We start from the raw sequence: 27,534 nt of genomic DNA, 5'->3' as shown, positions 1-27,534 counted from the left end.
ATATCTCGGGGGTCCCTGACCCAATCTTAACAAAACTTTGGGGTTCTTGCAAGAAGGGTCCCTTCAAGTTACGCTGAAAGTTTGGGACCTCTTGCTCCAAACATGCCTCCCCGGAGCCGCGGAAAGGCTCAAATATGTTTTTAATGGCTTTAAACGGCTGAATTTTCCCCCGAACCCCGAATCTCGCGCCAAATTGCATGGATCCGAATCGGGGGAGTTCGGACTTTGGCCTTTCCTGAATCAAAACGGGCCGAATTTTGCCAAATCTGAATTTTACCGGATTTTTTCCCCAACAGCCCTAGTGGCATCACCCTGCAGGGCTCCAGCCTTGCGCAAGATGCTTGGTTCAGGCTGCTTTCCTGGGTTGTTATTTTTTTTCTTGCAAAATATTTTTTTCTGCTCCTTCTCTCCCAGGTCACAGACCACATGCTGGTCATTGGATCAAAGAGTGATGACTTGTACATTCCTGCCTTTTGACCAATGCCTTCCAATCTCGTGGTTAGTCACCAACCCACCTCCGCAGCCTTGCAGGTAATTAAAATGGGTTGAAATTAAATCAAAAGAGTTTCCGTCTAGACATTAAGAAGAATTTTCTAACCGTTAGCACGGTTTCTCAGTGGAACAGGCTTCCTTGGGAGGTGGTAAGCTCTCCTTCCATGGAGGTTTTTAAGAAGAGGTTAGATGGCCATCTGTCAGCAGTGCTGAATCTGTGACCTTAGGCAGTTGATGAGAGGGAGGGCATCTTGGCAATCTTCTGGTCTCTAGGGGTGGGGGTGGGGGAGGTAGTTGTGAATTTCCTGCATTGTGCAGGGGGTTGGACTTGATGACCCTGGTGGTCCCTTCGAACTCTATGATTCTATTATTCTAAAGCCAGGAATTTTGGCAGCTGGCCGCATCCCCCCCACATTTAGCCCACTTGAGATAAAAAACTAGCCATGTCTTTTGTGTTATGTATCAATAAATCACTATAGAGATAATTCATCATATCGACCAGAAGTATTTTCTGTTAATTAAAAGGAACATACAAAGGGGGGGGGGTTATGTACATGACCCTGGAAGGGAAAATGGCTTCCATCAGTGAAAAGTCGGCTCGGCAAGGAGAGGGAGGGGAGACAACAGTGGATGGGAGAGAAATCAACTGTGGGCAGAATCACTGAACCCTGTGGCTGTGATTCTTCATGGCTTCTTGAGTGGCTGCTTCGCAGCGGGGCTGGAACAAGATGAAAAGGTCGTGTTAAAAGGGCTCCCTCAAAATCCGTGGCAAGGGCATGCTGGCTTCGAAGTGACTTCTGAGGTTAGGGGTAATCATGAAGAACTCCAAAAAAGCTGCGGGCCACCTCACAATGGAACGTGTGGTTAATTACCAAGCATAAATGGCCAAGAGTAGCATTTACTTCTCAAGTGTCCTTCATTGTTGAGGCTTTTTCTGTATTTCACTGTACCTCAGGTTCTCCTTCTTATGTGTGGAGCTGAGGGACTTGACATCTGTAAGCAATGACTTTTCAGTGGGGAGGGGCCCCCAGCCTGCTATAGTGGACCTGCCCACCACCCAGGCAACACACATACAACTTTGGTATGCATGAATCAGAAACCTGAAAAATCCAGTGGTCAGTGTGTATATACTGAACCTGTATGCACATGCAAAATATTGTGTGTTGCTCCTGTTCTGACTGCATGGTGACTGCATGGAACAGGATGATCTGTCTGTGGCTGGGAGGCTGAAAAGGACTTTGGTATGTTCCATACAACTTTTGATTGGATCTTGTTTTCATCTATGCTCATCAATGCAATATAACACCCCTGTGTCTTGGAATGCCATGCTTTCTGATCTCTCTTTTGTAATAATACCAGCCTCTCTTTGGTAATAAGACTCTTATGTGCATATATGTGCCAAATGAATGTAGTTCTTCATATAGGTGACAAAGCAGCCATGCAAAAACATATGCCACGATAAAGTTATTGGTTTTTAAGGTGTCACATGACCCCCTTGCCAGTTAGGCATCAGAAGACTAAGATGGAGAATGGATTTGATTATTAAATCTGTGTTCTCCAGATACAGACAGTGTCTGAATGAAGTATGCTTGGCTTCAGCAGAAAATTGGAGAGGCAGGTGCAGGCTGACATCCAAGAAAACAGTTGGCTAAATACCAGATCTACCAGTGTATGTGTGTACGTGTGCACACATGTGCTTGTGTGCAAGCTAGGGATACTACTGGCTGAACATGTCTTCGGTGTCTTCTATAGTCCTTACACAAATAACAACATAAATAAAAACCTTGTTTACCATAGTGGTACATTTTAAAGTAAGAATACTGAGTAAAAAGTAGAAAACTGCCACTTAATTAAAGCAATAGTCTCTAGAAATGTGACTATTTAATTTAAAGGATGAAAATCCTGGAACGAAATAAAGAGGAGCAAAAAATAGGTTGGCTAATCTATAATCAAATGATTATGAAAATATGACAAGACTGTTACCAACAGGGTAAACTAAAGAAGAACACAGAGTTTGAAAACCTAATCAGCAAAAAAACAGATCATATCCTGAGGAAAATATACAAACTATTGCTTAAATTTGAAATGTTACATTCTTGGCCTTGTTCTGTTGGACAGCAGTGGTTAGGACAATGAACACCAGATGGGAAAATGGAAAGTTATGAGTTGTACTCAAGCAAAAAATTGCTTCATTCTCTTGTATCTAAACGGAATAAAGCATAGTTTTTGCAAGATTAATCTTAAATATCATTTTGCAGTTGGACATATGATTAGTTTTCTTCTCTTTACCTTTCTGTACTAAGCAATTTTCTGCCGTTAATTCTCACACACCCATTGGGAGCTAAGGGTCTACTGTGGAGATGTTGTGTATTGCTTCGGCCTAATGGTCCCGACTCTGGCAACAAACAAAAACGGAAATTCCTAAGAGTCTGCTGCTTTGAGTGTGTCTGTCTCTAAATCTGAGGTGATCAGTTTAGAGTAATTGACTCGTATCTTCAATAACAGTATTAACTCCCAGCTATTCTAACAAGCTCTCATGGGCATGATTAAAACGTAAGCACCTGCCAGCCTGTCTTTATGGAACTTATGCAAGAGGTTTGAAAGATCTGGCAAATTGGCTCCTCGGTGTATCATTAAAATTCAAGCTGGCTTCAAAGACATTATTTTAAATTAGGGAATGGCAGATGCTGGTTCTCTGGAATTAATGATCATTTTGAAACAATGTCTTAACTTAATGGGAAAATAAAGGTTCCTGTGCACAATGACAAAATTGGCTCAATGATCTTTATTTCTTGCTTATCTTGTCCAGTCTTTCTCCTGCTATTTTATCAAGCATGGTTTTGAAATTGTCTCTGTATGCTGATCAGAATAAGATGTTTATGTGTCTGCTTATTAGCAGGGTGAGCATGAATGCTTGAAAACCGTCAACACACTTGCAGTGCTATGTATGAAATGCACATACAGTTCATGCAATCCTTCCATTCACAGGAGAAAAATGCGTAGGTAGATTTTTCATTTGTATTGATGTATGCTCACAACACATGTTGTAGAGGCCTGTGACCATTCTTGATCCTCCACCACACATACAGAGGTCACATCCTGGTGAATTTGGAAATCAACCCCCCTAATCAGTTATAGCCAGCAATATCTTCATTTAATAAAGCATAATGTGGCTAACATAGACAAGACTAGATTTACATTTTTGAAGGGAGGCAAAAGTACAAATGGATGCCCCATATATTATATACATATATTTTCTTTATATAATCTGCTGCCTCTGCCCCCTCTGTATGCTGCCTGGGGCAAACACCCCCTTGCCCCCTGACCTAGCCCTGAAAATAGCTGATGATTATATTATTTTCCATTTCAGATCTATGTGCTACTACCACATAGGAAATGTGTGTGCGCCATCAAGTCACAGCTATGGTGGCCCCATAGGGTTTTCAAGACAAGAGACATTCAGAGGTGGTTTGCCTGCCTCTGCATGGGCTGAGAGAATTCAGAGAGACCTGTGACTGGCCAAGGTCACCCAGCAGGCTTCCTGTGGAGGAGTGGGGAATTGAACCTTGTTCTCCAGATTAGAATCTGCTGCTCTTAACCACTACACCACCCTGGCTCTCTATTCAAATCAGAAAGATCTCTCAGAGCAGCATATCAAGGAACATTTAGGGCTCCAGTGGGATGGGGAAGATGAGGAAGTCCCATTCCATTGATGGAAATGTCTTCTATTAGCAGACATTTACTGCAGGATCCAAGTTAATATGAGGATGTGCCTTTGCCCTCCCACAGTAGTGTACACTAGCTTATTTAGAACTTTGTTTTGGTTACAAAATCACCACCACAGGGAGTGTAATGCCTGCATATCCTTTTGCACTAGGTGAGACATTATTAGCAAGTTGATGTGCTTTCTTGCTTGGATTCCATTCTTTTCTGAGCTTTTTGATGGCACATGTAAGAAGCAGCAGCAGCAGAAGAGTTGGTTTTTATATGCCGATTTTTTCTACCTTTTAAGGAGAATGAAACTGACTTGCAATCACCTCCCCTTCCTCTCCCCACAACAGACACCTTGTGAGGCAGGTGAGGCTGAGAGAGCTCAAAGAGAACTGTGACTTGCCCAAAGTCACCCAGCTGGCTTCATGTGTAAGAGTGGGGAAACCAACCCAGTTCACCAGATTAGAGTCTGCCACTCATGTGGAGGAAAGGGTAATCAAACCTGGTTCTCCAGAGTAGAGTCCACCACTCTTAACTATTACACCACGCTGGTAAATATAATTCTGTGGCTTTGGCTAGAAAGAGTAGTGGTAAATCCACCCAAAATGGAAGAGGATGCAATAAAAAACAGAATAAGGAAATCTGTTAGTGGAAGTTGTGTCGCGGTCCGTGCCGTTAAGGTAACTCAGCTCCTAGAATTGACCCCTTCCTAAAAAGGGATCTGTATCTATTCAGCCTGTTACCCACTAAGCAGGTATCAACACTTTCCACCTCTCACGAGATAGACTTTCTATTGAATTGTTCCAGTAAAAATATGAAAGGAATATTTAAATAAAAATACTATTTATTTCACATAAAGTATATGCATGTAAATTGTTACAGAAATAAAAACTATATTTAGTTCAACAGGAACAATAATGTCATTTTATGTATGCAAGCAATATTAGCAATATCAACAATCTCTATGACTCTATATGAGAGTTTTCCAAGCATATATTTCATTCAGGAAATAATACAGTTTACAGAAATCTTGTAAAATAATGGTTAGTGCATTGAATAAGTATTCTAATTCATTCTATGTAAATATAAGACATACTTTACCCAGTCATGACATTGCAGAATTTCTGTAAGGATTCTATAAGTTAATTTAGAATAGTTAGATTTCGTTCATGTATTCTCTTATTCTGTTATTTCAATGCCTTTAGTAGTTGTAAAGATAGGAGAGATCTCTTTGGTTTCATAGTTTCATGTTAGAGCTAATACCATAGCTCTTCCAGCAGTCTGTTTGTGACATAAGGCATGAGACCATAGAGTCTCTATATGTTTGAGGTTTATGGGTTTGAAGCCCATGTTCAGATTATAAAAGGCTATGTGAAAGCCATCTTTGAGTATGCATTGCTGTAAGCATTGCTGTATAGCTAAGAGCTATACTGTAATTAATCAGTATTTGAAGTTATGTGTAAAGCTTAACATTATGTGTAGAGTATAAACTCTATTCTACAATCTTGCTGGCAGTGCCAATCTTTAGAGAGTACTGTGTATAGTTCAGTTTAAGAGCTTAAGACTCCATGGATCTCCATCCATGTATTCCAATTATATGTATCCCAATTGGAGTAATTCTATGTGTTAGCCATTGTTGGCTGTGATGCATGTTTATGTATGCATTTGTATGTCAGACAGTTCTGTGTGAGACCTGTCTTAGAACTGACTGCAGATGTCAGGCCTGCTCTCTGCGTTTATGGATAGTTTTGGTTTCTCACAGATACTCTGATTTGCTCAAGGACTGTTTTCCTAACGACTGCATTCTTCTCTGGCTTTGAAGCTCGTGAGAGCCTGGCACGTTGGACTGAGGGGTTACCATGCCAACCTGTGCTATCTTGATATGACCTGTTTCTCCATATAATGAAAGCGAAGGTCCCTCCAGGGTGATCCCTGCATAACAGAGGCCAGCGTTGCCGGCCTTTGATTTGATGCGCTACAGCTGAGTGCCCAGTGAAAAAGAGGCTGTGGACATCTGATTGCTCTTGCAAAGAGCAGCACAAGCCAGGGCACTTACAGCAAGGGAGGAAGGCGAGCCTGCAACAACTTGGTGGGCAAGGAGATGCAGCTCCATGCAACGGCTTTGCAAAGTTACGAGGATTGCTCCCCTGTTCCTCACACATATGTGCAATAGAGTCTTCAGGGGCTGCATGGAGCCTCCCAAAAACCAGCAGTTTGCAAAAGTTCTTGCAGAGCTGCCAATGCCTGGGAAAGCATAGTGCCTGTGCACCTACCAGCTCCCCTCACTGCAGGGACTGTGCATGGTTCTCGCTCCAACTCCCCTCTCTGGAATTGGCATTTCTTTCGCTCCAGCTGCCCCCTCTGGGGGGAGGGCTTCTGGTGGGGGGCACCTCTGAAGGTGCCAGACTTTCCCCCTCCACTTTAAACGTTGCCATTGTTGAGGCACATACCTGGCCTCACTCAAGAGAGAGCCTTTGTGGGAGGCCGGGGCAAGGTAGCCTCTCATCCCTTTCTGTGTTATTTTTTCAGATGCCGCCACAGTTCTGGCCAGCACGGTGGCTCCATGCCACTCTGCCTCTCCCTCAGCATCCACCCACCACTCATGCCACCCTCGCCCTCAGCTGAGCTTCGGCCTCCATGGACCGCCTTCTGATGATGCTGGTGACTCGCGCCACAGCCACAGGCCAGGACCACCCCCATGCCATTGGAGCTTGACCCCTGGCTGTCTACCCCCAGACCCTTCTTTCTTGTTGCAGGTCTCTCCGATGGCCACCCAGCCACCTTCACCCTGTCAGGCACCGGCCTGGTACTCAGCGGTTAAGCCAGGTGGTGCTTCAAGGTTGAACTGTTGTTCAGCTCTGGTTTTATTTTGTCTCGCTCTTCCCTGGAAACAAGTGTTATCAGGGGGTTTCTGTAGCAACCAGTAGTCGTCCAGAAAGTTTACTTTCACCTTTATATCTCCCGTACCCTTAGTGTTTCCCCCATTAGTATCCTTGCCAATTTTCAAGTCAATTTCTGTAACTCGCTGTATATTTTTCAATAAATCAACTTTCTATGGAAGACCTGCCTAGAAGTTGGTTTGTGGGATTTGTCTGGTGAGCACAGAGCTGACACTAGGATACTAATCACATTTTTCACCTTTCCACCGCGATCGCTGCGAACGCCCGTGTCCTGGCAGGGGCCGCGGGAGAGGATCTTCAGCTGTCACTCCTTGTTGCGTACAGGCAGGTCTGAGTCTCTGCTTCCCACACAGCAACTTATCAATGCTGAAGGAAGCAGAGCCTGACGCATATTTTACTCTTGCCGGGAGGGGCCGGCAGCTCTTTAACACAATACAGGAACAAGATCACAGACAGATACAAGTTCCTCATCCTTAAGGTCTTGGCTGCAGGCATGGCTTTCTTCCAAGTTCAACACCACGGCAAACCGGACTCCTAAATGAAGCTTCTCAAGATAAGAGACAGTCGGCATGCAATAACATTTGCTCCCACGAGGCACTTAACGGTCAGTCTTGCTTATATTGCCTTCGTGACTCTCCAGGTGTTTCAGCTCAACTGTCGGCTTCAGACTCTGATTCCTCCTGCGCCAACTTACGTCTTTTGTCCAAAAGCCGGGCTGACTTTCTCCTTTGCTGCAATGCCATTCTGCCTTTTACTCTTCTTCTCTCCACTGGTGGAGGAGACTCTGAAGGTGTCTTCCCTGTTCTCTTGTTTCAGCCGGTCGATCCTCTGGCTCAGAGGCCCCGTCTTGCTGTTCCGGTGTTATCTCTTCAGAGGGAGTGAGGGCTTGTTCTGTTGCCTCTTCCTCTGAAGAGTAATTCTCAGGCTGACTCACGACACTCCTGGTGGAAGCGTGCCGCGCTCATCAGGAGTCCCATCGGTTGGCGGGGTTGGTCCCCTCGCAATGGGTCCACCTTGAGCGAGTAGCGCCCGTGGAGTCCAGGGAGGACACAATCCGGGCCCGGGAGGAAACCTGTTGGCTTGCCGTTCTTGTCGAAGAAGCGTGTCTAGCCCAGCAGGACGCTACTCTGCTTACCCGGCTGGTTGCCAGAGACTGCGTGTTGGGCGGGAGCAAGAGCTTGCTGGAGGGGACTGTTCCGTTCGTTCAGGATACCGTACCCCTCTCCCTCATGGCGGAGAAGTTGGAGGAGGCGAGTCCTCATCAATCCCGTTTTCGCCAGGAGGCAGAGAATGCCACCACTGAAGCCGTCTTACAGCTGCTCGACGTACTGGCAGATTCAGCCACCAAAGCCATTGTCCTACAAATCCTGGAGCCCTGTTTCAGCTGCCCTGTACCCGCGGAGCTCATGCGACAGGCGTTGCCTTTACTCACTAACCACGGGGAACTCTTGCTCCTGCTACAATGGGAGGCTGAACAACTTTTTGCCGCAGCTGCCGATGCCCGAGCCACTGAGTTGGCAGAGGCGCAGGTGGAGGTGCTTGCGGCCACGCAGGCGGAGGCGCTTGCAGCTGTGCGGGCAGAGGCGTTGGGGGGTACCCGGACGAGGAAGACCTCAGGAAGTGGAATACAAACCTCTGAGTAGCCCAGACCGGGTGGACTGGGGGGCCACGGACAAGATCCAATGCCTACGGTATCGGAATCAGGACCTGCAAGGAGCAAGTGAACCAGATGCAGGACCAAATGGATATTATGTGGTGAGAGTTTGGCAAGTTACAATGGGCGCAACCTCCTGTGTCGGCTCTGCCGCTTCCTGGGCAACCAGGCCAGCCGGGAGCGCCAGCACTGGGACAACCTGCCCCAGGCTACCTGGTGCACCCGCTCTGGGACAGCCCACCCCGGGACTACCCAGTCCACCCACTCCGGGACAACCCACACTGCCAGGACAACCACAACCAGTAAGGCCCGCTTCGCAACCGCGCCCATACGCCACGCAAAGGGACTTACGAGCGACGTTCGACGGGTCCGCAGAAGGGCTGCCCTATTTTTTGCATCAAGTGGACAGTTTTATGAGAGAGCAGGGGCCCACCTTTCCCACGGAAGACAGTCGTGTTAGGTATGTGTTGTCCCTGCTGGAAGGAGAAGCGGCAGAATGGATGATTCAACAATTCGACCTTCGGGCTTGATCTGTTTAAACGCTGAATGACTTTATGCGGGTGTTACAGAGACACTTCAAGGATCCCTTCCAGAGCTAGAAGGCTGATACTGCCATCTTCCAACTGCGCCAAGGCGCTAAGTCAGTCAGGAAGTACGCAAGTGAGTTTCAACAATTCGCCAGTAAGATTGTGAACTGGAGCGAAGCCACACAGGTACAGTTCTTTTGGGAGGGGCTGAATCCCGAAATCTTATATTGGGGGTTTATGCAGAGACCCGCCCAACCTCGAAGAATGGATACTGCTTGCGGAAGAAGTGGAAAGTTGTTGGCAACTCCTCTCCCTTTCCAGATGCAGGGTGAAGGAGATAGGGCCGCGGCAAATCCGAGCAACCCCAAAAGCATCCCCGAAAGTACCCGCTCCACTGCCATGGAGACCGGCGCCTGAAACCGATCGAGCCAAACGGTTCCAGAGTTGAGCCTGTCTTGTTTGTGGGGCTATAGGCCACTTCACTGCAGCTTGCCCGTTGAGACCGGAATGTCCAGTTCCCAGTCCCCGTCCTGGGAGTGCGACTCGGGTGGGTGGAGACAGCCATCGGAAGAGTGCGGTTACCGGATTCACCGCCGCTGCTGGACGGAAGGGTCCCCCCGCTCTCAATCTCAACGCGGAAGTCCCTCCAACGGCTCTCATCGTTCCACTATCTGACCCCTCAGGGTCCCGGATTACAAGTGCTGCCGTCCTAAGTGAGGACAGTATGGCCTCATTGGAGAAAGAGGGAAATTGGGGAGCCTCGGCACTGAATCTGGTCGCAACTCTTGACCAGACTAAAAACCGATCGGGTCTGCGGTAACTGGAGCGCCACCGCAGACCCTTGCTCCTCTGCAATCTGAAGCTCCACTAATGGTGAGCGAGGTGGGGGACACTTTTTTCCTAGACATTATTTTACAACATTACAAGGGGGGTCCCTAGATATCTGTAAAGGCCTTAGTTGATTCCAGTTGTGCCCGTACCTTAATTAACGAAGACTCGTTTAAGGCCTTGAAGGTGAGGTCGGTGCATCTATCCCAACCTGTCCAGTTTGCCCAAATGGATGGCAGTGACTTCCGGGGGGGGGGCAGTGGACCGACGCACCGGCAGAGTGGCCATGGGCATGTGCCATCACTGGGAACAGTTGCACTTCACAATAGCACCGGGCATAAGATACACAGTGGTACTGGGAGTGAATTGGCTGCATGGGCACAGTTCCACCATCAACTGGGCAGCCAAAACCATTGAGTTCACCCAGCCACAGTGAGTTAGCAGTTAAAACACCTGCCGTGGTGGCGCAACCTAACGGCACCTCCCACACCCCCCAACTGCCTCTTGAATTATGTGGACTTTGCTGATGTCTTTGATGTAAAGAAGTGTGATGTACTGCCTCCCCACCACAGAACCGACTGCGCTATTGAGGTGGTGGGAGAAGGCAAATTACCCAAGAGTAAAATTTATCCAATGAGCCCCAAAGAGAAATCTGTGCTCAGAGACTTTTTAGACACGAATCTGGCTCGAGGATTCATTCGACCCTCCACTGCGCCTAACTGCGCCCCTGTCAGGAGCAGGCCATAAGAATGGTCTGTGGTTGTGCTTCCAGGTGTTGTTTTACTATTCTGCCCAAGGCCAGTCTAAGCTCTGTGTTTAGTCTTCATAGATTCCCATACTGTGGGAATCGCCAAGTGCTCCTTCCTGCCTGTTGGAGGGGGGGTTGCCTGGAGGGGGGGGTTGCCTGGGTAACCGGTTATCTCCTTTGCTCTCCCACATATGCTATGTGCCTTGCCTTTGACCCTTACTAGTGTCCTTCTGAATATGGCTTCTGAAACTTGTCGATTCTAACCAATAAAACTGCTTTCGTGGACTTGCCGTCTATTGAAGTCTCTTTATGGGTTTGCTGCAGGACAAGAGCTTACATTAGGACACTAGACGTATTTGCTGATCTTGGCTGGAGCCCTGGAGGGTTCGCCTAGACACTCGTCTCCTTGGCTTGGGGCGCAGGACGAGCTCCCCGAGGACCCCGACTTTCTGCAGGCCATTGTGGAGGAGGCGCAGCAGACTTATGCGGAGTCTGCCCGGCTGGTTGGGCTGGTGATTGATCAGTGGCATTGCCTGGCAGCGGCGACCCCCTGGAGGACTCAGAACGCTGATCTCCATGCCCACAATGACCTTTTGGGACTAGATACTTTGCTGGAGGAGGCCCGGTTGGCACAAGAGGACTTTGCTTTCCTAACTCGGTTGTTAGCTGAGCTTGCGCTCTGCTAGACGCAACAGGAGTCGGCGGCCCCAAACCAGGGGCCCGAGTTCTGTTTCCCAATGGCGGGGGCTCCGGGGAGAGACATTCCTCAAACTGTTCCAGATTCCACCCTATGCCGCCGGGATGCTCAGAGTGTTGCCCTCAGGACAGTCCTGATGCTTATGGACCTCACGCCGACCATGGCAATGGTGGCCGACGGCGAGAAGGTACTGACTCCGAATTCGGTCCTTCCTTGGCGGATCTGGCTCAACAGGTTCAACCGCTGTTGGGCCAGCACAAGGAACTCCAATTGCTCTTGGAACAAGAGGCCATGCCGATGGTAACGGCTGCCACTGCCGCCAAACTCGAGGCAGACCGAGCCCTCGCTGACCGGAGGTGGGCAGACGAGCAACTGTTGGTGGATGTGGCCGCCGCTCGGGCGCGGGCGACGACAGAAATGGGAGCGCGGTCGAAAGTTAGTGGGGGACTGGACTGGTCTTTCCCCTCATTTTCTTTGGGCTCCCTGGAACCTGGCCTGCCCCGGGAAGTAGCGCGCAGGCAACGGCTCACCTTTGCTCCTGATGTGCAAGAAGATTCGGAGGAGGACTTATATGCAGAGGAGGGTGACTGGAATATGAACTACCATGTCAGCCAGGCCCGATGGACTGGGGGGGCTGAGGAGATCCATGCCTTAAGGTTTCAAAACCGAGAGCTGTTGGATTGGATGGCCCGTATGCAGGACCAAATGGACATGCTGATGTGTGAGTACGGTCGCCTACAGCGAGCTCAAGTGGCACCTGCACAGGCACCGGTCCCAGGCCAACCCCCCCCCGGCCAGCAACCTGGGTACAACCTGCAGCCAGCTCCACAGCAACCTCTGGTACAACCGCCTCCAGGGCAGCTGGCCCCGGGACAACAACCCCCCAGCCAGCAGCTGCCAGCACAGCTGGCTCCAGGGCAACCTCCGGCACCACCACCAGTGGGACCGGTTGTGCAGTGTAAGCAACCCCGTTTGCGAGTGACTTTTGATGGCTACATGGATGCGTTGCCCTGTTTTCTTCACCAAGTGGATAGCTACATGAAAGAACAAGGGCATACCTTTCCCACAGAAGACAGCCGAGTAAGATTTGTTTCCTCACTTTTAGCTGAAAAGGCTGCGGAATGGATGGTCCTCCAGTTTGATACCCGAGCCCGCTCCATACGGTCACTGAATAAATTAATGCGAGTGTTAAAAAGACATTTCGAGGATCCATTTCAAGGAGAGAAGGCCAAAGCGGCCCTCCTACAACTCCGACAAGGATCTTCCTCAGTCCGAGAGTTTGCGGATGAGTTCCAAAGACTCGCTAATAAAATAGTTGATTGGACTGAAGTGACCCGGGTGCATTACTTCAGAGCTGCATTGCATCCTGAGATTCTAAATTGGGCATACATGCAGCGAGACCCAGCCACCTTGGAAGGGTGGATTTTACTGGCTGAAGAAGTGGAAAGCTGCCGCCAGTTTATATCTCTTGCCCGACGGCAGGCCAAGGAGGGGGGAAACCAGAGAAACCCTCCCAAATCTGCCGCTCCTCAGGCCCTGCGGAGGCCGTCTCTACCTCCACAAGACCGAGTGTTGCGGTTTCAAAGGGGAGCCTGCCTCATTTGCGGTGCCATGGGTCACTTCGCAGCCTCCTGCCTGACACATCAGGGACTGCCGAGTCCCTCTCCCCAGCTGGAAGGGACTACTCGTGGGAGAGGACGTGCTCGAGGGAGAGGCGCCGCAGTCGAGTGAAGCATCGCTCCAAGGCGGAAAGCATCCCCAGCTCTGCATGCCAGGGAAGTGACGATGGATCCTTCGCCAGCGGATCCTTTGGGGTCCAGGATTACAGTTAATACTCCCGGGGAGATCAGCTCCACTTCCTCCGAGGAGGGTGACCACTGGAACTCCCAAGCCCTTTATTTGGAGTCTCCCCTCAAACAGCCAAAAAACGGATCGGGTCTGTGGTAGAGGGAGCAATACCGCAGACCTCTGCAGGAGTTCCTGCGAAACCCAAGGTTCCCTTCATGGTGAGTGAAGTAGAAAAGACTGTGTATGTAGATGTTATATTACAACATTATAGAAAAGGTCCTCAATTACATGTTAAAGCCTTAATTGACTCTGGATGTGCCCGCTCGTTAATTAATGAAACCACCTTTAAGGAGCTCCAAGTGAAGTCAGTCCTTCTGCCAGCACCTGTCCAGTTTGCCCAAATGGATGACAGTGATTTCAGGAGGGGCCCAGTAGACCATTGCACTGACGGGGTGATGATGGGAATTGGCCACCATTGGGAACAAATCAACTTTACTATTGTGCCCAATGTTAGATATGCTGTGATGTTAGGAGCAAATTGGCTCAAAGGACACAGTCCCACTATAGACTGGGAAGCTGAGACTTTAAAGTTCAATAGCCAGTTATGTGAATTACACCGATATGAAGTGGCCGTTAAACCCGTAATCAAACCAATTCCTGCCCTGGCCTCAGATCCCTCCAGTCCAACCCATTTGCCACCCGACTATCAGGACTTTGCAGATGTATTTAATGTACAGGAGTGTGATGTGTTACTTCCCCACCGCCGGACGGACTGTGCTATTGAGGTGGTGGGAGATGAAAAACTGCCAAAGAGTAAGATCTACCCAATGAGCCCTACAGAACAGACGGTGCTCCGCGAGTTCTTAGACAAAAACTTGGCTCGCGGTTTCATCCAACCCTCCACCGTGCCCTGCTCGGCACCGGCCTTCTTTGTGCGTAAAAAAACAGGAGATTTGTGTTTGTGTATTGACTTTCGAAAACTCAATGCTGTTACTCAAACGAATGCCTATCCCATCCCCCTCATTTCTGATCTCTTGGGACAATTGAAGGAGGGACACATTTTCACCAAATTGGATTTAGTCAAAGCATATTACAGAGTCAGAATTCGGGAGGGGGATGAATCTCTGACAGCCTTTTCCAGTTGCTTTGGGATGTTCAAGGTTATGGTGATGCCTTTTGGATTAAAAGGGGTCCCGGGGGTCTTCATGCAACTCATTAATGAGATTCTCCATGCTGTTAAGAGGAGTGGTAGTTTATTTGGATGATATTCTTATTTACTCTAAAACCATGGATGAGCATGTTGCCTTGGTCAGAGAGGTGTTGCAACATCTCAGAGATAATCAGCTCTATGCCAAAGTATCTAAATGCGAGTTCCACAAGAAGCAATTGACTTTTCTAGGGTATATAATCTTGCACCAGGGACTGACTATGGATTCAGAAAAGGTGCAAGCGGTACTCAATTGGGAACCACCCTCTACTCGTAAACAAGTCCAAAGATTTCTCGGGTTCGCAAATTTTTACAGGGTGTTCCTCCCACATTTTGCTCAGATTGCACTGCCCATCACAAATCTCCTTAAGACTAAGGGGAAGGGAAATTCGGCCACCTTACCCAATGCCCGGGTGGAGTGGACCCCCCAGTGTCAAGCCGCCTTCGATAGTCTTGAAAGCATACGGGCAGCCTAAAACTCCCGGACTGGACCTGGCAACCCGATATGCAGGCACACGACTAGTGTTTCAGCTGCGCACCTGCTCCAAATGCTACTGGACAGCTGCTGCGCGTTCTGTTGAAATGGACACGGCCGCTCCTGCGAGCCCTGTGCAACCGGCAGCTAGGAAACAGAAGCAAGGGCCACCTCCAGTGAACCTGAGAGACTCCATGTTCCTGTGCAGACTCTGTTCCAGCTGCAGCCATGTCGTGGAAAGCAGATAGTCACGTAGTCAGTGCCAACACCCCCCTTTCCCATTGCAACATCAGCAGCTTAATGGACATTCAGCAGCGATCCTGATATCAGCAACGAGTTGTTCCTCCAGCTATGCAGCAGCTTCCCCAGACGTTTGCAGAGATCGCGCCTTTTGTTCCAGAACGTTAATCACTTCAGCAGAGATCTCCCGGTTCCTCCCAGGTTGCAAAAGCCATTGGAATCAGATTTCCAAATTCTCACTGTCCCCACCCCGGTAGCCGCAGATTAATTCTTTTGTCACCTTTTTTCACTTGGGAACCTAGGAGGGGTAAATCCCCTCTCCCCTCCCCCAGAAAAACAGTATATCTGGGGTGCCCCCAGCCCATAATGTTACCTCAGGTCTTTCCTGGCATCTTTGCCATTACTCTGTTGGTTTGGTTTTGCGCAGCCTGACCACGATCCCTCCTGCCTTGCTGGCCAAGTCTATGGGAACCCCTTGCCCCCGCCTTTGCTCTTAATTTCTTCTATCTTAGTCTATGTGAACTTGGACAACACCTCCTCAAGAACGGTAAATATTGCCCAATCAACGATCCCTGCCATGTTGGCATCTGTGCTCGTACTACTCTTTTATATCTTAGCTTCTTTGTATGTTTGTATGCATCACTGATTCGAAAGAAAACGACATGAACTCTCTTAATTCGGAATCCCCTTGTCTGTCTTGATTTCTTAAGGTCACAGTTAACGGGCTCTGGTATAGCTGGTTGATCTCACCTTATAAATATTAAAGTTACCAATCTGCTTAGCTATTTCCCCAATTAAAGAGCATTTTGGGTAACAGTCTCAAGCAGTTTTTCGCATCCGAGCCTGTCTTGCAGCACTCAGACTGCATCCAGCCATTCATAGTACACGTAGATGCTTCCGATGTAGCGATGGGGGGTGCGCTCCTGCAGTGGGGGGAGGATGGGCACCTGTGTCCGTGCGCTTATTTTTCTAAAAAGTTCACTCAGTCTGAACTCAATTGGGCTATTTGGGAAAAGGAAGCCACCGCTGTAAAGCATGCCCTGACAGTGTGGAGGCAGTTTTTAGAAGGTTCCAAGGTGCCTTTTGAAGTGTGGTCCGATCACAAAAACCTAGTGGCCCTGATGGGGGCTCGCAAATTGTCCGCGAAACAAGTACATTGGGCATGCCCAATTTGGATTCGTCCTGAAACATGTACCAGGGAAGCAAAATCTACTGGCTGATGCCTTGTCTAGACTTCCCCAATATCCCACCAAGGTAGATCGGCCCACAGAGTCACTTTTCACCTCTGCCCAATGAGGACTATTGCCCACTCTGGTTGTACAAACCCGTTCTCGGACCCGACCCCCACCGCCGCCGCTTCCAGAGGGAGAGGAAACCCCATGCCTGGTTGAGCCGGCAGCACCGCCCATCTCGCTTCCTCTTCCCCCTGAGCGACTGGCAGCCATGGTTCCCGGGGTACATGGACCCGAGCGGCCTGCTCAGCCGCCCCCTCCAACAGTGTCAACTCCGTCCTGGGTCGAGCTGGCCACCGACACCACTCCGGAGGGGGTGGAAGGACTGTCTGATTCCTTTAGGGAAACTCTTCTGTGCAGTTACCAAGTGGAACTTTCCTCGCAGACCCTTCCGGCTGCTCTAGTTAAACGTGGGGAGTTTTGGTACAAGGATTCTAAATTGTATGTTCCGGTGATGTTGCGGGGGGAGGTATTGGGTTTGGTTCATGGCGCCAAAACCGCCGGACATTTCGGTTTTCTCAAGACATTGCATCTGCTAAAGAGACAGTTTTGGTGGGCAGGCATGCGGTCAGGTGTGGACTCCTTCATCCGCAGCTGCCCCATATGTGCAGCGGCCAAATGATCCCAGGGCAAACTGCCCGGACTTTTACAACTGTTAGAGACCCCCTCTAAACCTTGGGAAGTAATTGCAATGGACTTCATGACAGATCTACCCCCTAGTGGGGGAAAAACAGTTCTTTGGGTGATTACTGATTTATTGTTGAAACAGGTGCATCTTGTACCCTGCGCAGGTATCCCTACTGCCCCAAAATTGGCCCGCCTCTTTGTGTCACATGTCTTCCATCTAAATTCCTATCCATGCAAGATAGTGACGGACAGGGGTTCAAATTTTGTGGCCAAATTCTGGAAGGCTTTTCTCAAACTGGTTGGGGTGGAACAGGTGCTATCTAGTGCTTTCCATCCCCAAACGGATGGTCAAACTGAACGGGTAAATGCGGTGTTGGAATGTTATTTGCGCTGTTACGTTAATTACCATCAAGATGATTGGGTAGACCTGTTGCCTTTTGCCGAATATGCTTACAATAATGCAGTCCACCAGGGTTCAGTCCTTTCCAGATTGTCCATGGTAAAGAGTTTGGCCCTGTTGGTCATGTTGATGTTTCTGGGGAGGAGGGGGGAGCCGATGTGAACAAGTGGATATGTTCAATACAAACAACCTGGCCATGGCTGGTCAAAAATCTAGAGCGAGCCAAACAAAAGTACAAGACTCAGGCTGACAAACATCGCTCCCCCGGTAAAGACTGCAAGGTGGGGGATCACATCTATCTGTCCACCAAGAACCTACGATCCACCCACCCATGCGATCAACTGAGTGCCAAGTACGTGGGCCCATTCCCTATTTCCCGGATTATTAATCCAGTGACTGTAGAACTCTCCTTGCCCAAATCTCTATGAAGGATTCATCCTATATTCCATGTCAGTCTTTTAAAATCATTTGTGCCTTCCCAAAAATGGCATCCTGAGCCACAACCTGAAGTGCCTGAAATGGTGTGGGGGGGAAGGAACATTTTGAAGTGGCTAAAATACTGGATTCCCGCATTCGCTATGGTACTTTTCATTACCTGGTCCGCTGGAAACATTTTACTCCCACCCAGGATGAATGGGTGCATGCCTGCGACGTCTCCGCCCCCGCCTGGTACAAGAATTCCATGCTGCCTACCCTCACAAACCCACGGGAGGGTGAAGGGGTCTTTAGGGGGGCAGGAGCAGGCCATAAGGATGGTCTGCGGTTGTGCTTCCAGGTGCTATTTTGCTATTCTGCCCAAGGCCAGTCTAAGCTCCGTGTTTAGTCTTCATAGATTCCCATACTGTGGGAATCGCCAAGTGCTCCTTCCTGCCTGTTGGAAGGGGGGTTGCCTGGGTAACTGGTTATCTCCTTTGCTCTCCCATATATGCTATGTGCCTTGCCTTTGACCCTTACTAGTGTCCTTCTGAACATGGCTTCTGAAACTTATCGATTCTAACCAATAAAGCTGCTTTCGTGGACTTGCCGTCTATTGAAGTCTCTTTATGGGTTTGCCGCACGACTGGCGCTTACAGCCCCTGCCTTTTTTGTATGAAAGAAAACGGGTGATTTATGCTTGTGCATAGACTTTCGCAGACTCAATGCGGTCACTCAAACGAACGCCTATCCCATTCCCCTGATCTCTGATTTATTGAGCCAGCTAAAGGAGGGGCGAATTTTCACTGGATCTGGTTGAAGCGTATTATCGGGTGAGAATCCGGGAGGGGGACGAACGGTTGACTGCCTTTTCCAGCTGTTTTGGGATATTTGAGTACCTAGTGATGCCCTTTGGGTTAAAAGGCGCCCTGGGGGTCTTCATGCAGCTGATTAATGAAATTCTTCATTACCTGTTGTTTAAAGGAGTGGTAGTCTACTTAGATGACATTTTTATATACTCCAAGTCATATGAAGAGCATGTTGCCATGGTTAAAGAGGTGCTACGATGCCTCAGAGAAAATCAACTCTACGCTAAAGTATCTAAGTGCGAGTTCCACCAGGACCAATTGACTTTCCTAGGTTACATAATCTCGCACCAAGGACTAGCAATGGATCCTGACAAAGTGCGGGCAGTAATAGACTGGAAGCCGCCCTTCATCCGTAAGCAAGTGCAACGATTCTTGGGGTTTGCACATTTTTACAGGGGATTCCTTAATAACTTTGCCCAAGTTGTGTTACCCATCACCGACCTCATAAAAAATAAGGGGAAGGGGAGTGCGGCATCTCAGCCGGGTGCGCTGGTGGAATGGACACCGGAATGTCAAAAGGCTTTTGAGACTCTTGTAAACGGTTGTTTACAACTGAGCCTATGCTGAAGCATCCGGATTGTGGGTGGTTGTTCGTCGTTCAGGTGGATGCCTCTGAAGTAGCCATGGGGGGGCCTCTTGCAGCCGGGGGAGGATGGTCAGCTGCACCCATGTGCTTATTTTTCCAAGATGTTTTCCCAATCCCAGCTAAACTGGCCCATTTTGGAAAAGGAGGCCACCATGGTGAAACATGCTTTAACGGTGTGGAGACATTTTCTAGAAGGGGCTGACACCCCCTTCGAAGTGTGAACCGATCACAAAAACTTGGAAGCCTTAACAGGGACTCACAAACTCTCCGCCAAACAAGTGTGATGGGCGGATTTCTTTTCTAAGTTCAAGTTTGTGTTACGCCATGTCCCTGGGAAACAAAACCAGCTGGCGGATGCTCTATCCCGGCTTTCCCAATATTCAAGCAAACTGGAGCGCCCCACGGAGTCTCTTTTCACTCCAGCACAGGGGTTTGCTGCCTACGTTAGCTGTGCAGACCTGTGCCCAAACACAACGGTCTCCTGGAGTCACAGAAGTATTGCACCCAATTGAAATGCTCGCCCCCTCCCACCGCCACAGCTGACTGTAGTGTCGGGGGAACCTCCTGCAAGCCCTACACCTGGGGAGCCTCCCGATCTTCCTATCCCGACTCCTGACGGTCCTCTCCTGGAAGGACTACCCAGTTCCTTCAGAGACGCTTTGGTCCATGGTTACCAAACTGAACGGTCAGCCAATACCGCCCCCACGGATCTCGTTCAGCGGGGGGAGCTGTTGCGTACAGGCAGGTCTGAGTCTCTGCTTCCCACACAGCAATGTATCGGTGCTGAAGGAAGCAGAGCCTGACGCGTATTTTACTCTTGCCGGGAGGGGCCGGCAGCTCCTCAATAAGCACAGAAACAGTACACTCACCATACAGGAACAAGGTCACAGACAGACACAAGCTCCTCGCCTTTAAGGTCTTGGCTGCAGGCCACGGCTTTCTTTGAAGTTCAACACCACGGCAAACCGGACTCCAAATGAAGCTTCTAAGAGATAAATCTAAGACGAGGTTGTCAGAGACAGGCAGCATGCAATAATGTTTGCTCCCATGAGGCACTTAATGGTCAGTCTTGCTTATATTGCCTTCGTGACTCTCCAGGTGTTTCAGCTCAACTGTTGGCTTCAGACTGATTCCTCCTGCGCCAACTTACATCTTTTGTCCAAAAGCCGGGCCGACTTTCTCCTTTGCTGCAGTGCCATTCTACCTTTTACTCTTCTTCTCTCCACTGGTGGAGGAGACCCTGAAGGTGAAAGGCTTTCTCTTCCCTGTTCCTGTTCTCTTGTTTCAGACGGCCAGTCTTCTGGCTCAGAGGCCCTGTCTGGCTGTTCCGGTGTTATCTCTTCAAAGGGAGTGAGGGCTTGTTCTGCCGCCTCCTCTTCTTCTGAAGAGGAACTCTGAGGCTGACACACGACAGGAGCTATGGTTTAAAAACACCAAATTATATGTGCCTGAAATACTCCGGGCGGAGGTGTTGAATCTTGCTCATGGGGCAAAATCTGCAGGACATTTTGGGTTTGTAAAGTCGCTGCACCTGCTCCGTCGACAGTTTTGGTGGCCGAAAATGCGATCGGACTTAGACTCCTTCATTCGCAGTTGTCCCACCTGTGCCACCGCCAAATGTTCCACAGGGAAACCTCCCAGGTTGTTACAACCATTAGAAACACCCTCAGGACCGTGGGAAGTCAATGCTATGGATTTTATGACTGATCTCCCTCTCAGTAGGGGAAAATGGTACTATGGGTGGTTATGGATCTGTTTTCCAAGCAAGTGCATTTGGTTCCCTGTGCAGGCCTACCCTCTGCCCCAAAATTTGCCCGTTTATTTGTGTCACATGTCTTCAAATATCACTCGTTCCCACGCAAGATAATCAGCAACCGCGGGGCTCAATATGTGGCCAAGTTTTGGAGGGCTTTTCTCAAGTTGGTGGGGGTGGAACAAGGGCTGTCAAGTGTGTTTCACCCTCAGACAGATGGGCAGACCGAACGGGTGAATGCGGTACTAGAGTGTTATTTACGGTGTTATGTCAATTACCATCAGGATGACTGGGTAGACCTCTTGCCCTTTGCGGAGTATGCTTATAATAATGCTATGCATCAGTCTATAGGTTTTAGCCCGTTCCACATAGTGTATGGGAAAGAGTTCGGCCCCCTAGGCAGTGTTGACGTCTCAGCAGAGGAGGGAGGTGTTGACATAACAAATTGGGTCCACACAATTCAAAACACTTGGCCATGGTTACAAAAGAATTTGGAACGGGCTAAGCGAAAGTACAAGGACCAAGCAGATAAACATCGTTCGCCCGGTTGGGAGTTCAAGGTGGGGGATTTAGTGTACTTGTCCACAAAAAACCTACGATCCCTACGCCCATGCAAGAAACTCAGTGAGAAGTTCGTCGGTCCTTTTCCCATAGCGAGAATCATCAACAAAGTGACCGTGGAGCTCTCCCTCCCCAAGGCTCTGAGAAAGATCCATCCGGTGTTCCATATTAGCCTTTTGAAACAACATGTCCCCTCACCCAAGTGGCACTCTGAAGTCCCTCGGGAGGTACCTAGCATGGTGGGGGTGAGGGGGAGGAACACTTCGAGGTTTCCAAAATCCTCGACTCCCGTATCCACAGGGGAGTGCTCCAGTACCTGGTTCATTGGAAACATTTTGGTCCTGCTTACAATGAATGGGTTGCTCATCACCACATTTCCTCCCCCCAGCTGGTTCGCCAGTTCCATGCGTTATACTCGAACAGTCCCTCCCTGCCGGACATGGGAGGAGGGGGGGCTTAGAGGGGGCAGAATGTCAGGCACCGGCCTGGTACTCAGCGGTTAAGCCAGGTGGTGCTTCAAGGTCGAACTGTTGTTCAGCTCTGGTTTTATTTTGTCTCGCTCTTCCCTGGGAACAAGTGTTATCGGGGTTGCCGTAGCAGCCAGTGGTCATCTAGAAAGTTCACTTTCATCTTTATATCTACCGTACCCTTAGTGTTTCCCCCATTAGTATCCTTGCCAATTTTCAAGTCAATTTCTGTAACTTGCTGTATATTTCTCAATAAATCAACTTTCTATAGAAGACCTGCCTAGAAGTCGGTTTGTCAGATTTGTCTGGTGAGCCCAGAGCTGACACACCCTCCCGCACACACACTGTCACTAGGAGAGAAGCAGGTTGGCGAGGGAGCAGTGCCGTCACCTCCCAGGGGTACAAAGGGCTACCCTTCTTGGGGAGGAACAGGACTGTAGAAGCCTGCTCTGCACCTGCTCTCCCCACATATCTGCTCTGACAGTGAGTAATGCTCCCACATGGTGAGCCCCTTAACAGAGTGTGAGTGAGACACCACCATGGTATGAGATGCTAACTCCCATGGCCACAGGGCTGACCAGTGCAGTCTGAAACAGCACAGCTTAGTGTCTTGTCTGTCTACGCAAGGCCCAGGGCTTATAATGCCCACCAGGAGCCACCATTGGCTACAGGGGCAAGTGTTTGGCTAAGAACCATGGATGCTGGGCGTGGCACTTGTCTGCATCCTGTGGGATTTGGGGTACATGGGTCATGGCACCAGGAGAGTTGCCTTTGATGGCCTATGAGCTACACCATGATTTTTGATGGCATAACTTTGTGTTGGTTCTGCGGGGTATTCCTGGGCAGGGGCATCTTAGGAAACTAACTCCTGCCGTGCCCCCCGACCTGTCCCTTCCCATGCTGGCCACAGGGGTTATGCTGGTGGTACACACACAGGACCTGGGAGGGTGAAAATGAGGTGGTCACTCTCACTCAGCTGACTCCATTCCCAGGTTACTTGATCCTCCATCAACCTCAAACAGGAGATGGGGGGAGGGGCAGTGGTTATTATCCAAGATTTGTTCTTTTTTTCAGAAGATCCCTGCACCAAAGATCTCCCGGGCCAGGAGACAACAAGCTCTTTAGTTTTCATCCCACCCCAGCCAAACTCCACATTGAGCTTGGCTGGGGGGGGGGGCACAGAACTGAGGGGAGGACTCGCTTTGAGCCAGCCTTCACCTCTGCACCTTGTATTTTTTGGGTTCAGGTTTATTAACCTGAATATTTTTGATTTTTCAGGGAAAGCTGAATTAAGTATTCGATTTCCCCCAGATTTTTCAAAAAATTTCGGGTCTAATAAACCCAAACTTAAAAAATAACAACAAAAAATAATGTACGCCCCTACTCTCCACCTTGGTCAAGAGGTCTGTAGCAGACTCCAACCACAATACTGTTTGTCCTTCCTTCCCTTATCCTCACCCAGATACTTTCCACTGGACTGTCCTCCTCCTCCAGTATTTCCTGACAAGCAAACCCTCTCCTCATATACAGCGCCGCTCCTGCTCTTCAACTCTTTCGGTTTTTCTTGAACAACTCATATCCATCCACTACTACATTCCACTCATGGGAATCATCCCACCAAGTCTCTGTAATGCCTACTAAAACATTTATTTTATTAGATTTATATCATTCTCTCTTTCCTGGCCAAATCATATCCCTCTGTCTGCATTAGAAGCTCAAGCTCTTCCTTCTTATTGCTCAAGCTTAGGGCATCGGTACATGGACACCTGAACCCCTGCACCTGCGGCTCCATTTGCCCTGGCCCTCCTAGGCAAGCTACTACTGTTTGCTCTATTGAAATTACTGATCATCTTTTCCCCCTTGTGGTGTCAGCTTAAAGCCCTCCTGATTAATCTCCCCAGGATTCTGCCAAAACATTCTTCTCCATTCTTGATAAGTAGTCTATCACATGCTAGTAGGTCATAATCCAGAAAACCTAGCCTATGGTTTTCAGAATCCAAATCCTGCTGGCACCACCAAAGCAGCCAGTGGTTCACCTCCATTATCTTTTCTTCCCATCATATTCCTCTTCCTCTGACAGGAAGGATCAAAGAGAACATCACATATTTCCTGCTTTTGCAACTAATTTGCCTAGCAATAGAGGGACTGTTCCCTATAACTGTTCCCCATAACCGATGCCCAGTTTTTAAATGGCTCATTAAAATGAAGCAAGAGTATGCCTTATTAAATAGATAATTAATTAAATAGATAATTAAACGGAACTATGAATTGGAAACCTTCTAGGGGCTTTTCTACATTGGGGGGGGGGGGGTTCTGGCCCCTTTCCTCCAGGCTCTGGAATTTCTCTTCTAAGAGTCCTATTAACTTACACTTTTGACAAGTGAAGTCCATTGTGATCTCAGGGAGGAAAACAAACATGGTGCACTCCCTGCAGATGACTGGAAATGGGCCTTGAGCATTCATCTTCACCTTCCAGGAGGATTCCTTGACCCTTAATTCCTTGGTGTATTGATCTAACTGAAACTTACAGACCTGACCAAATGTTTACCAAAGCCAAAAGGCACACAATAATGTAAAAGCTTCTTAGATACTTATAGGGTCCTAAGGCCCAATACCCAGACTAAGAGCGACAGGCCAAGAGCCCTTTAGCTCTCACCCTTCAGCTTGTGCCAAAGGCTCATGACTCTGATGAGGAAGAGTCTTACAATTCAAAGGCTCACAGCCCCACCTCTCAATAGCCACAGCAACAGAAGAGGGTGTGCCTGGAAACAAAAATGTGTGCAGAAATCAGTGTAAGTTGATGGAGAAATTATACTTTAGTTTAAAACATAAAGATTTTATTAAATATGTATGTATTATTTTTTGAGTTATACACTTCTCTTTACCCTATATTCCTGCTCCTAAGAAGATGCTGCACTAGCAAGAGAATTTATGCTTCCTTATCTTTTGATAGAGACAACAAGCCTGCAGTTATATTGTCCTTTGTTATGGTTATTACCCATTTTCTCTTGTTTCTGCGTTAAAAGTTGCCCTCCTCACTTCTCTTCAGGCATCCATGCTATCTAAGAAGATGCCAGATCCCTAGAGGGAGAAGGCTGAGATTTTAGTGGGATGAGACTTTCCCCCCCCCCCCTGGATATGCCTATCTTGATTAATAGTTATTGGTTATATTCAAATATACTGGTTTCTATGTCATTATGATGTCAACGTTTCTATAATTGCCTAAACTGCGCTTTGAATCCTTGCAACTGCTGTGGTTCCTTTGGGTGTCAGGCACTTGTCTTGATAAATCCATAAAAGTAGGTGTTTTTTTTTTAGAAGACTTTGAATCTATTTGTTGTTAATTGGGTAGTGGGCTCCTTTCATTGGAGCTTAAATTTCCCCATCAAAGTCTAGCTAGGAATATATTCCACATTTGCATAAATTCTTTGGAGTTCAAGAAATGCTAAATAGGTAAAAGGATTCTTTTTATTGTATAGCATTTAAATTTTTTTGTTGTAATCTTTTCAGAGCTGAAAACCTGCTCTTCAGGTATGTAATATTTGTTTTTTATTATATTAATTGAATGGCTTTGTTAATGAGACAGGGTAGAGATAATTTTTAAAAATGTAAAAAATATAATGAACTTATGATTATATTAAAGCTCAATCATTGTGACACTGGAGCAACTTGTGGTTCCTGAGTCTCATCACTCCATTTGTTAAAAAGGTTTCTTTTAAACTAATAAATAGATTATATGTATAGTTGTAACAGCTATGTATCTCTACCTTTTGTTGACATCTTTTATCCATTTAGTCTTATGTTTATTGTAAAAGGCAGCTGAGGCTACTTTATTAGCCATCAATGCAACTCTGTCAATTTTACTTGTAGTAGCTAATGTAAAATTTAGTTCCTTGCCTTAACTAGCAAGGTGGAGTCACAAGTATGCTATAGCAACAAGAAGAAAGAAGTGGGGTGCAGAAGCTAGTGTTAGGCCATTGATGAATGGGTGAATCCTGATATTGTTGAACCTTAGAGGCAGAAGTGGTACTCTTCCACTCAATCCTGTTATCTTAATGTACAGGTTCATAAAATCAACCTATTACATATACTAGGAGTCTGCCATATAAGACTGAGATTACCACTTTAGTCAAGTCTGAATGAGGACAGCCTGCACAAAGTAGTAATTATTCAATTGGGTTTTAATTTGAAATACCTTGTGATACATCATATATTTACCTCAGGCATAGTTGAAGTGGACATCGCCATTTGCGTCCATCTGCTCTCAACCTGCAAAAAGAACTGTAAGTATCAAATGGGGTTTTGAATGACATTTGGATCTTACTGGACTTCATTTTTTCGATTGAGATGTGCCTCCAATGTTTATTTCTTCCCAGAATGCAAGTGCTGGAATCTAATGGGTCAGACCTCACAAACAGGTCACAGTTTGACCTCTGTTGAATTTGTGGCAAGAGAACATTTGTCTGTTTTTTTTTTAAAGTAAAAGAAGTGGAAAGATGGAGGAGCGGAAGAAACTGAAACAAATGAAGTACTTATGGCTACACTATAATTTTATATTGATACAAGATGAATGGATATTTCAGCCTACAAAGAATCCAGAGGACTCTTTGGTGCAGGTGCAGGTGCTCAGAATTCTCTCTCTTGCATCCAACCCCCCTAAGAGCTACATTTTCTGAGTTTTTTAGGCAGAAGGAATAAGTGCTAAGATCAGTATTTGTGCTACATAAATATTCAGTAAAAAGACAGAAGGATAAGATGAGAGTGAGAAAGAAATAAACATTAAAACTAGCTTGCTTGTTTCACGTATCTTAAGAGGTTGGTTTGGATCTTAAGAGGTTGAAGAGTTCTGATCTATTCCATTTGTCAGGCTATATACTCTCCCAATATATGTTTTATTGCTATAGCTACTCTAGGGTACAAATGTTTTTAATAATTATTATTTAGAAAGATCATAGATAATGAAATAAGTGAAAACAGGACTATAAAGGCAACTCAATTTAATCTCTTTTTCATTTTCTTCTTTACCACCATTGCCTCCTTCCCATTACCATAATTCATAACAGACATTTTATGTTTCCTTTTGGTTATAGCCTATTGTTACTGTTCTACTTAATAAACACATACAGTAGAACAGGAAGAAATATGTTGGCATGTCCAAAGGAAGATAAGAACATAAGAACATAAGAAAAGCCCTGCTGGATCAGACCAAGGTCCATCAAGTCGAGCAGTCTGTTCACACAGCCGCCAACCAGGTGCCTCTAGGAAGCCCCCAAACAAGACGACTGCAGCAGCACCATCCTGCCTGTGTTCCACAGCACCTAAGATAATAGGTATGCATCATGACTAGTAGCCATTTTA

This window comes from Euleptes europaea, chromosome 6, assembly GCF_029931775.1.
Source record: "Euleptes europaea isolate rEulEur1 chromosome 6, rEulEur1.hap1, whole genome shotgun sequence".
NCBI classification, from domain to species: Eukaryota; Metazoa; Chordata; class Lepidosauria; order Squamata; family Sphaerodactylidae; genus Euleptes; species Euleptes europaea.
Note: the sequence above shows the minus strand (reverse complement) of the source record.